General features: G+C 40.9%; 1 long non-coding RNA gene across 1 annotated transcript in view; it reads right to left on the reverse strand.

Annotated features, from left to right (window-relative positions):
* Window positions 1-10,000, reverse strand: part of LOC109026915 (uncharacterized) — a 32,795-nt gene extending 22,795 nt beyond the window's left edge. The window contains exon 1 of the long non-coding RNA XR_002005966.4: window positions 9,956-10,000. This is a non-coding gene — a long non-coding RNA (uncharacterized lncRNA). The remainder of the gene's footprint in view (window positions 1-9,955) is intronic.
* Between the last annotated feature and the right edge of the window lie 2,161 nt (window positions 10,001-12,161).

The raw sequence follows: 12,161 nt of genomic DNA on the forward strand, positions 1-12,161 counted from the left end.
AGCCAGGCTGCCGCCTCGAAGATCAACCTCAGATTGCTGCGCTAGCAGTGAGCAAGGCTCCTGCTGAGCCAGGCACGGGAGAGAATCACCTTGTCTTCTGGTTGCTAAGACCTTGGGAAAAGCACAGTATTTGGGTGGGGAGTGTCCCATTTTTCCAGGTAGTGTGTCATGGCTTCCCTTGGCCGGGAAAGGGAAATCCCCCAACCCCTTGTGCTTCCCAGGTGAGGTGATGCCCTGCCCTTCTTCAGCTCACCCTCCATGGGCTGCACCCACTGTCCAACCGGTCCCGGTGAGATGATCCAAGTACCTCAGTTGGAAATGCAGAAATCATCCATCTTCTCTGTCGATCACGCTGGGAGCTGCAGACTGGAGCTGTTGCTATTCGGCTATCTGGGCAACTCCGAGCATCGGTCAGAGTTTTTAAAGAATGTAATTTTTTTGCAAGCAACGTAATAACTGTATAGAAAATTTAGAATAAAAATTATTCATCCCAAATCTCACTTTCCAACAAATCATTTGGCCTCATTTTCCACATGTCTCCTTTAAGTTTTAGCTGCACATATAGATAATTTCAACATAATTATAATCATATCATGAATCCAATTTTAAACCTGGGTTCCTTCTTTTTTTTTTTTTTTTTTTGGCAGGATCTCACTCTATTGCCCGGGCTGCAGTGCAGTGGCACAATCATAACTCACTCATTAAAGCCTCAAATTCCTGAGCTCAAGCAATCTTTTAACCTCAGCCTTCTGAGTAGCTGAGACTACAGGCATGCAACACCAATGCCTGGCTAATTTTTCAAATTTCTTCATGGAGACAGAGTCTCTCAATGTTGCCCAGGCTGGCCTTGAACTCCTGGGCTCAAGAAATCCTCCCATCTCAGCCTCCCAAAGCACTGGGATTGCAGATATGAATTACCACGTCCAGCCAGAACCTGAGTTTCTTTAACTTATTATTATATCCTACACATTTTTCCACATTTTCATATAGTCACTTTAACAGATTTTTAGTGTGCTGGACCAATAGCGGACTCTGATAGGGGAAAGGACAGCCAGTTCTTTTCTACCCCTTTGGGAAGCGGTAGAAATAAAAAAATCCTCTTTTTTTTTCTCTTTGAGTAGTGAAAATAAATACTTCCTAAGCAAAAATGAAAAAAAGAGATTCAAAGATTGCCCCCAGGGAATTCCTTTTGGTTCTTTGATGAGAACAGTCACAGTTCAAAATATATTGACTGGCTTTAGCTATGTCTCCTGTGATTCCTCTCGAACCTTAACTCTAAAACATAACATGTAATATTTGCAACCCATCTTGAGAGACAAGAATCCCAGTGCATAAACAACACGTATTTGCTGCACTTTTCACAGTGGATGATGGATATATTTATATCCATCTGCAACTCTTGATTACGCTGAGTTTACTCAGAGTTTTCCATAGATGTTCAGAAATTCTGTGAAACTGGATCAAATCCAAATAGGTTTTCACATGAAGAGCCCATCTTAACAATATTTGATTCTATCACCTTTCTTGTAATGAAAAACTAGGCTGACAGTGTTGGGTGTTCAATTGGGAGGTATGAATTAGTAAAGACAGGTTTTGGAAACTTTGCCATGCCAAGCTTTTTAATCAGAGTAGTGAACATCTCCCTACAGTGAAAGCAGCCTGTCCCCTAGAATTATCTCTCTTCACGTAGTTAGAAGGAGCCTGTACGTACTTCACTGTACCCATGAAAACCCACAGCTTCACCTTTCCTTTCCAAGATTTGTGACATTTCTTTTATTTTTATTGTATTGTTTAATTTCCATAGGTTTTTGGGGAACAAGTGGTGTTTGATTATATGAGTAAGTTCTTCAGAGGTGATTAGTGAGATTTTGGTGCACCCAACACCTGAGCAGAATACACCGTATCCAATTTGTAGTCTTTTATTCCTCACCTGCCTCCCACCCTTTCCCCCAAGTCCCCAAAGTCCATTGTCATATTCTAATGCCTTTGCATCCTCATAGCTTAGCTCCCACTTGCAGGTGAGAGCATACTGTGTTTGGTTTTCCATTCTTTTATTTATTTATTTGTTTATTTTTTATTATTATACTTTAAGTTTTAGGGTACATGTTCACATTGTGCAGGTTAGTTACATAAGTATACATGTGCCATGCTGGTGCGCTTCACCCACTAACTCGTCATCTAGCATAAGGTATATCTCCCAATGCTATCCCTCCCCCATCCCCCGGCCCCACAACAGTCCCCAGAGTGTGATATTCCCCTTCCTGTGTCCATGCGATCTCATTGTTCAATTCCCACCTATGAGTGAGAATATGCGGTGTTTGGTTTTTTGTTCTTGCGATAGTTTACTGAGAATGATGATTTCCAATTTCATCCATGTCCCTACAAAGGACATGAACTCATCATTTTTTATGGCTGCATAGTATTCCATGGTGTATATGTGCCACATTTTCTTAATCCAGTCTATCATTGTTGGACATTTGGGTTGGTTCCAAGTCTTTGCTATTGTGAATAATGCCACAATAAACATACGTGTGCATGTGTCTTTATAGCAGCATGATTTATAGTCCTTTGGGTATATACCCAGGAATGGGATGGCTGGGTCAAATGGTATTTCCAGTTCTAGATCCCTGAGGAATCGCCACACTGACTTCCACAATGGTTGAACTAGTTTACAGTCCCACCAACAGTGTAAAAGTGTTCCTATTTCTCCACATCCTCTCCAGCACCTGTTGCTTCCTGACTTTTTAATGATTGCCATTCTAACTGGTGTGAGATGGTATCTCATTGTGGTTTTGATTTGCATTTCTCTGATGGCCAGTGATGATGAGCATTTTTTCATGTGTTTTTTGGCTGCATAAATGTCTTCTTTTGAGAAGTGTCTGTTCATGTCCTTCGCCCACTTTTTGATGGGGTTGTTTGTTTTTTTCTTGTAAATTTGTTTGTGTTGTTTGTAGATTCTGGATATTAGCCCTTTGTCAGATGAGTAGGTTGCGAAAATTTTCTCCCATTCTGTAGGTTGCCTGTTCACTCTGATGGTAGTTTCTTTTGCTGTGCAGAAGCTCTTTAGTTTAATTAGATCCCATTTGTCAATTTTGGCTTTTGTTGCCATTGCTTTTGGTGTTTTAGACATGAAGTCCTTGCCCATGCCTATGTCCTGAAGGGTAATGCCTAGGTTTTCTTCTAGGGTTTTTATGGTTTTAGGTCTAACCTTTAAGTCTTTAATCCATCTTGAATTGATTTTTGTGTAAGGTGTAAGGAAGGGATCCAGTTTCAGCTTTCTACATATGGCTGGCCAGTTTTCCCAGAACCATTTATTAAATAGGGAATCCTTTCCCCATTGCTTGTTTTTCTCAGGTTTCTCAAAGATCAGATAGTTGTAGATATGCGGCGTTATTTCTGAGGGCTCTGTTCTGTTCCATTGATCTATATCTCTGTTTTGGTACCAGTACCATGCTGTTTTGGTTACTGTAGCCTTGTAGTATAGTTTGAAGTCAGGTAGTGTGATGCCTCCAGCTTTGTTCTTTTGGCTTAGGATTGACTTGGTGATGCAGGCTCTTTTTTGGTTCCATATGAACTTTAAAGTAGTTTTTTCCAATTCTGTGAAGAAAGGCATTGGTAGCTTAATGGGGATGGCATTGAATCTGTAAATTACCTTGGGCAGTATGGCCATTTTCACGATATTGATTCTTCCTACCCATGAACATGGAATGTTCTTCCATTTCTTTGTATCCTCTTTTATTTCCTTGAGCAGTGGTTTGTAGTTCTCCTTGAAGAGGTCCTTCACATCCCTTGTAAGTTGGATTCCTAGGTATTTTATTCTCTTTGAAGCAATTGTGAATGGGAGTTCACTCATGATTTGGCTCTCTGTTTGTCTGTTGTTGGTGTATAAGAATACTTGTGATTTTTGTACACTGATTTTGTATCCTGAGACTTTGCTGAAGTTGCTTATCAGCTTAAGGAGATTTTGGGCTGAGACAATGGGGTTTTCTAGATATACAATCATGTCATCTGCAAACAGGGACAATTTGATTTCCTCTTTTCCTAATTGAATACCCTTTATTTCCTTCTCCTGCCTAATTGCCCTGGCCAGAACTTCCAACACTATGTTGAATAGGAGTGGTGAGGGAGGGCATCCCTGTCTTGTGCCAGTTTTCAAAGGGAATACTTCCAGTTTTTGCCCATTCAGTATGATATTGGCTGTGGGTTTGTCATAGATAGCTCTTATTATTTTGAAATACGTCCCATCAATACCTAATTTATTGAGAGTTTTTAGCATGAAGGGTTGTTGAATTTTGTCAAAGGCTTTTTCTGCATCTATTGAGATAATCATGTGGTTTTTGTCTTTGGCTCTGTTTATATGGTGGATCACATTTATTGATTTGCGTATATTGAACCAGCCTTGCATCCCAGGGATGAAGCCCACTTGATCATGGTGGATAAGCTTTTTGATGTGCTGCTGGATTCGTTTTGCCAGTATTTTATTGAGGATTTTTGCATCAATGTTCATCAAGGATATTGGTCTAAAATTCTCTTTTTTTGTTGTGTCTCTGCCTGGCTTTGGTATCAGAATGATGCTGGCCTCATAAAATGAGTTAGGGAGGATTCCCTCTTTTTCTATTGATTGGAATAGTTTCAGAAGGAATGGTACCAGTTCCTCCTTGTACCTCTGGTAGAATTCGGCTGTGAATCCATCTGGTCCTGGACTCTTTTTGGTTGGTAAGCTATTGATTATTGCCACAATTTCAGATCCTGTTATTGGTCTATTCAGAGATTCAACTTCTTCCTGGTTTAGTCTTGGGAGAGTGTATGTGTCCAGGAATTTATCCATTTCTTCTAGATTTTCTAATTTATTTGTATAGAGGTGTTTGTAGTATTCTCTGATGGTAGTTTGTATTTCTGTGGGATCGGTGGTGATATCCCCTTCATCATTTTTTACTGCATCTATTTGATTCTTTTCTCTTTTTTTCTTTATTAGTCTTGCTAGCAGTCTATCAATTTTGTTGATCCTTTCAAGAAACCAGCTCCTGGATTCATTAATTTTTTGAAGGGTTTTTTGTGTCTCTATTTCCGTCAGTTCTGCTCTGATTTTAGTTATTTCTTGCCTTCTGCTAGCTTTTGAATGTGTTTGCTCTTGCTTTTCTAGTTCTTTTAATTGTGCTGTTAGGGTGTCAATTTTGGATCTTTCCTGCTTTTTCTTGTGAGCATTTAGTGCTATAAATTTCCCTCTACACACTGCTTTGAATGTGTCCCAGAGATTCTGGTATGTTGTGTCTTTGTTCTCAGTGGTTTCAAAGAACATCTTTATTTCTGCCTTCATTTCGTTATGTACCCAGTAGTCATTCAGGAGCAGGTTGTTCAGTTTCCATGTAGTTGAGCGGTTTTGAGTGAGATTCTTAATCCTGAGTTCTAGTTTGATTGCACTGTGGTCTGAGAGATAGTTTGTTATAATTTCTGTTCTTTCACATTTGCTGAGGAGAGCTTTACTTCCAAGTATGTGGTCAATTTTGGAATAGGTGTGGTGTGATGCTGAAAAAAATGTATATTCTGTTGATTTGTGGTGGAGAGTTGTGTAGATGTCTATTAGGTCCGCTTGGTGCAGAGCTGAGTTCAATTCCTGGGTATCCTTGTTTACTTTCTGTCTCATTGATCTCTCTAATGTTGACAGTGGGGTGTTAAAGTCTCCCATTATTATTGTGTGGGAGTCTAAGTCTCTTTGTAGGTCACTCAGGACTTGCTTTATGAATCTGGGTGCTCCTGTATTGGGTGCATATATATTTAGGATAATTAGCTCTTCTTGTTGAATTGATCCCTTTACCATTATGTAATGGCCATCTTTGTCTCTTTTGATCTTTGTTGGTTTAAAGTCTGTTTTATCAGAGACTAGGTTTGCAACCCCTGCCTTTTTTTGTTTTCCATTTGCTTGGTAGATCTTCCTCCATCCTTTTATTTTGAGCCTATGTGTGTCTCTGCATGTGAGATGGGTTTCCTGAATACAGCACACTGATGGGTCTTGATTCTTTATCCAACTTGCCAGTCTGTGTCTTTTAGTTGGAGCATTTAGTCCATTTATGTTTAAAGTTAATATTGTTATGTGTGAAGTTGATCCTGTCGTTATGATGCTAGCTGGTTATTTTGCTTGTTAGTTGATGCACTTTCTTCCTAGCATCAGTGGTCTTTACAGTTTGGCATGATTTTGCAGCGGCTGGTACCGGTTGTTCCTTTCCATATTTAGCGCTTCCTTCAGGAGCTCTTTTAGGGCAGGCCTGGTGGTGACAAAATCTCTCAGCATTTGCTTGTCTGTGAAGGATTTTATTTCTCCTTCACTTATGAAGCTTAGTTTGGCTGGATATGAAATTCTGGGTTGAAAATTCTTTTCTTTAAGAATGTTGAATATTGGCCCCCACTCTCTTCTGGCTTGTAGGGTTTCTGCCGAGAGATCTGCTGTTAGTCTGATGGGCTTCCCTTTGAGGGTAACCCGACCTTTCTCTCTGGCTGCCCTTAACATTTTTTCCTTCATTTCAACTTTGGTGAATCTGACAATTATGTGTCTTGGAGTTGCTCTTCTCGAGGAGTATCTTTGTGGCTTTCTCTGTATTTCCTGAATCTGAACGTTGGCCTGCCTTGCTATATTGGGGAAGTTCTCCTGGATAATATCCTGCAGAGTGTTTTCCAACTTGATTCCATTCTCCCCATCACTTTCAGGTACACCAATCAGACGTAGATTTGGTCTTTTCACATAGTCCCATATTTCTTGGAGGCTTTGCTCATTTCTTTTTATTCTTTTTTCTCTAAACTTCCCTTCTCGCTTCATTTCATTCATTTCATCTTCCATTGCTGATACCCTTTCTTCCAGTTGATCGCATTGCCTCCTGAGGCTTCTGCATTCTTCACGTAGTTCTCGAGCCTTGGTTTTCAGCTCCATCAGCTCCTTTAAGCCCTTCTCTGTATTGGTTATTCTAGTTATACATTCTTCTAAATTTTTTTCAAAGTTTTCAACTTCTTTGCCTTTGGTTTGAGTGTCCTGCCATAGCTCAGAATAATTTGATCGTCTGAAGCCTTCTTCTCTCAGCTCGTCAAAGTCATTCTCCATCCAGCTTTGTTCCGTTGCTGGTGAGGAACTGCATTCCTTTGGAGGAGGAGAGACGCTCTGCTTTTTAGAGTTTCCAGTTTTTCTGTTCTGTTTTTTCCCCATCTTTGTGGTTTTATCTACTTTTGGTCTTTGATGATGGTGATGTACAGATGGGTTTTTGGTGTGGATGTCCTTTCTGTTTGTTAGTTTTCCTTCTAACAGATAGGACCCTCAGCTGCAGGTCTGTTGGAATACCCTGCTGTGTGAGGTGTCAGTGTGCCCCTGCTGGGGAGTGCCTCCCAGTTAGGCTGCTCGGGGGTCAGGGGTCAGGGACCCACTTGAGGAGGCAGTCTGCCCGTTCTCAGATCTCCAGCTGCGTGCTGGGAGAACCATTGCTCTCTTCAAAGCTGTCAGACAGGGACATTTAAGTCTGCAGAGGTTACTGCTGTCTTTTTGTTTGTCTGTGCCCTGCCCCCAGAGGTGGAGCCTACAGAGGCAGGCAGGCCTTCTTGAGCTGTGGTGGGCTCCACCCAGTTCGAGCTTCCCGGCTGCTTTGTTTACCTAAGCAAGCCTAGGCAATGGCGGGCGCCCCTCCCCCAGCCTCGTTGCTGCCTTGCAGTTTGATCTCAGACTGCTGTGCTAGCAATCAGCGAGACTCCGTGGGCGTAGGACCCTCTGAGCCAGGTGCGGGATATAATCTCGTGGTGCGCTGTTTTTTAAGCCCGTCGGAAAAGCGCAGTATTTGGGTGGGAGTGACCCGATTTTCCAGGTGCCGTCTGTCACCCCTTTCTTTGACTAGGAAAGGGAACTCCCTGACCCCTTGCGCTTCCCGAGTGAGGCAATGCCTCGCCCTGCTTCAGCTCGTGCACGGTGCGTGCACCCACTGACCTGCGCCCACTGTCTGGCACTCCCTAGTGAGATGAACCCGGTACCTCAGATGGAAATGCAGAAATCACCCGTCTTCTGCGTCGCTCACACTGGGAGCTGCAGACTGGAGCTGCTCCTATTCGGCCATCTTGGCTCCTCTCCCGATTTGTGACATTTCTTAGATAAATTTGAGGACTGATGAAATGTAAGTAGAGGTCCTGGATTCCACCTTTCTTTAACTGTTCCCTACCTTTTTAATTTTTTTTCTTAATTTGAAGACCATGTATGTCTAATGAGACTTTCTTAAGATGTTATGAACCAAAAAATTTTGACCAATTCTTTTTCTTCTTATTCTTCTTCATCATTATCATCATCATCATCATCATAGACTCTTATTCTAATTTTAAATCTGTTTATATAAATGTCTCAATAAGTCACATTTTTCTACTATCACTACTTTCTCAGGGTTCAGGAATTAAAACATGGTTACAGCACATACAGTATTCCTTTTAATTAACTTCTGTTTCCCTTCACACTCAGTTTAAAATGAAATATTTTTTTTAACTGGAATATATTTTGATAGGCTTAAATTAAAACTTTTTTTAATGCCCAGAGTCCAGCCCTAAAAGATCTGAGACCTTACTCAGATCTCAGAGGTTAAAATAACGAACAACTTACTGAACAGCTACTAGAGAACTCGTTAGTTTCACTTTTCAGGCTGGGTGCCAAAGGTGGGCTGCTTCCATCTGTGGGACACATACACACCTTATTGTAGACTGCAAAATGCACATATTTTAGCCAGTCACTTTCAGCATGTTCCAGGAAAGTAGATAGCTCCATTAGGTAATGTCAGAGAAGATAAATGTGTTTCAATTACTTGCCAAAAATGCTTAGTGAGCATCAGAGAGATGCATTCTGCTTTCCAAATTATTAAGCAGACTATTCAGAAGTACTGAAACATTCATTTTTCATTGCAGATTCTTGACCAGAAGCCAAGGACAGCTGTCTTCCTCTAACACCCTATGGTAATGCCCACAGGAACTCTCTCCTTTCAGGGTTCAACCCACTAAAAGGTGTGAAAGGATGTGCATTTAGCAGCCCTGACATCTACGATTTGACTGAAGGATTTTAAGCACAGAAACCCATGGGTCCCGGAAGGGCCATGATCTACCTTTAGATGCGTTGTCTCAGTAATAGCAATGTGTCTGGGTTTCTCCGCATAAATATATTGAAATAAACAATCACAGTCTGTATATTATTTGTATGTATAAATATATAAATGTATGAATAGGTATTATGCATCTTTCTGGAAAGTAGGACCTGAATCTAAGTCATGATATAATTAAAATGTGGCATTTCGCTCGATGTATACAAGTGGTACAGTGAAAACATCAACCATTTCTGAAAAACTGTTTTTGAAAATCAACTTCTAGGACTATCTGCATCAGAATTATCTGACTTTCAAAAACTGCAGATTTCTGTGTTTCCCTGCAGGTAGTGTCTTGGAACTTGCTTTTTAACAAACACTCTAGGAAATGGCCTCTTTCTTAAACATCTTTTATCCAAGGAGGACTCCCTGAAAGTCCCCCTGAGAGGGACTAAGTTCTTTTTTCCCCCTTGGTAGAAGGAAAGAATTAAGCATTTACACTGCTGAATTGGTTTAGGCAAAACTACCCATTAAAATAAGGAGCAGTTAGTAGCATTATTATGATGTCTGTCGAGTAAGTCATCTTTTCTCATTCTGGCTTTTCCTCCATTTTTCTCCGTTATGCTCCAGCTGTGGGCCCTTAGTTATTCTCACTGATCTTTATCTAGCTCACTAAATGGCAGAGACTAGCCACCATGGCCACTCCATTTAGGGCATGACTAAGTTATCAAATGACTATTGCTTATTAGTAACTCATACTCAGTGACTAGAATCCTAGCTAGATTTTTCCTTCTGACCATTAGGCTGCTTGGGTTGCTATAACGAAATACCACATACTGGATGACTTAAACAACAGAAATTTATTTACTTACAGCTCTGGAGACTGGAAGTTCAAGATTAAGGTGCCAGTCGATTTGATTTATGGCGAGGGCTCTTTTCCTCGCTTGCAGAGAGCTGCCTTCTCATTGCGTGCTCCTGTAACCTCTCCTTACTTAGTCTGTGTGCTTGCAGAGAGACCTGATGTGTCTTCCTCTTCTTATAAGGGCTCCAAACTTATTGGGTTAGGGCCCCACCTTTATGACCTCATTTAACCTTTATTGCCTCCTAAAGGACCTATGCAAATCCAATCACATTGGGAGTTAGGGTTTCAACATGTGAATCTGTGGGGGACAGAAGTCATTCCATAGCAGTCCCTTAACTGGGGAATGAATAAATAAATTCTGGTGCATCCCTACAATGACATAATAATCAGCAGTAAAAAAGGGAGAAACTGTTAAAACACAAAAGAACATGGATAGATTTCAAATATGTTATGCTACATGAAAAAAAAAACAGATTAAAAGGGCTACATATTGTATGAGCCTATTTATATGACATTGCCTGAAAAAGGTAACCCTAGGGGAACAGAAAACAGATCAGTTGTTGCTAGGGATTGGGGAAGGGTTTAACCGGAAGGGATACGGATAATATCTGATATTATCCTGACAAAAGTAAAAATGTTTTGATGTGATGAAAACTGTTCCATATCTTGATTGTGGTGGTGGTTACATGACTACACATGTTTGTCAACACTTGCAAGACTGTACACTAAAAGGGTAAAATTTACTATACCTAAATTATATTTCATATTTAAAATAGGAAAGAACCCACCTGTTCCGTGTCCTATATTCTATTGGCTAGTCATCACATTATAATGTCTGGTAATGATACAACCGTTCTTCCCTACCAAGGTTTTTTCTTTTCTTCTTTCTAAGTTAAACAGAGCCTTCCAGGAAAAGTTAATGTCTTAATAAAGCAGTGAATCTCAATGAAAGTTTGGGGAAAGATTTTTTCCATTGGGTTGGGATGTCCTTTGTGTAATCCCACAAACCAATGTCACTTACTAAGTCTCCAAGCCCATGAACTAATAATATTGCTAAAAAGGGTAAAATAGAAATCTTTAGCAACGGAGCCCTGAGCTTTCTTCCTTTGAGCCAGCTTTTTAAAAGAATGGACAAAGACATCAAAGGGATCCAGAGAGCATGAACCCAACCTTCTCTGTCCTATAGCAACACTTGCTCAGGGCAGGAGAGCTAGGTTTCCTTTCCTCTGCTGATGTCCTCCTCCAGGTCTCCTCTACTCTCTTCATTTTCCTGCCATCTCCCTGGTGTCCACACAGCAGCCAAATATCATTTCTACCATGTTTTATCATTGACTAAAAGAAAAATGAGCAAAGCCCTTTGTTATAACAACATCAGAAATTTTTTAAAATCCCACCAAGCAAATGAAAGCCACAATCTGTATTAGAACCTGTCTCAGAGGAAACAAGTAGCACAGCATTGATAGGCTGTCAGTTACAGGATGTGGGAAATGGGCAGGCAAATTTTCTAACACATTATTCCCTAGGGAGTTTCTCCATTTATTTGATAAGCTGTAAACTTTGCTTAAAATAGTTTTGCAGAATCTTCAAAACAAAAAGTTTTGCAGAGGTCAACTTGTCCAGGATGACAACAAACACAACTTTGCTTCAAAATAAAATCATCCACCCTTTTTTCACCTATTAGATTTCTCTCACCACAGTATGCAAATAGTCAGCTTTGCACACTGTGGAATGATGGGTGGGAGTCTGTTACCCAAACAGTTTCCAAGCTGGGGAATTCGTTTGAAAATTAGATGGGGCTGGAAGAAGGGATGTGCATATGGGCACAGTTGTTGGAGGAACTGTGGACCTCTGTTCTCCCCCAAGAACCCAAGCCTCAAGACTTTACTGTGAGTCTGAGGACTGTGTGTGTTGGGGCTGGCCTGCACTGGAAGAAAGCTAGGCCATTATTAAGAATAGCTCTGCAAGATAGTTAGGATTCAGACTTGTCTGTCCACGCTTGCTGCTCAATCTCTGCAGCTGCAGAAAGCAGCTCTGCATTGTCTTTGTCAGATCTGGGCGCCCAGTGAAACCCAGGAAACCATCCATTCCTCCCCACCCCTCTCAGCTAGTCACTCATGCCCTATTTTTAGGATTCCTTAGCAACTGAGAGGCCTGTTATTCCATAACTAATATTCTGCATTCCTGATCCCATTACTACGCTTACCACCCCACCAAAT

This window comes from Gorilla gorilla, chromosome 4 (assembly GCF_029281585.2).
Source record: "Gorilla gorilla gorilla isolate KB3781 chromosome 4, NHGRI_mGorGor1-v2.1_pri, whole genome shotgun sequence".
NCBI lineage: Eukaryota > Metazoa > Chordata > Mammalia > Primates > Hominidae > Gorilla > Gorilla gorilla.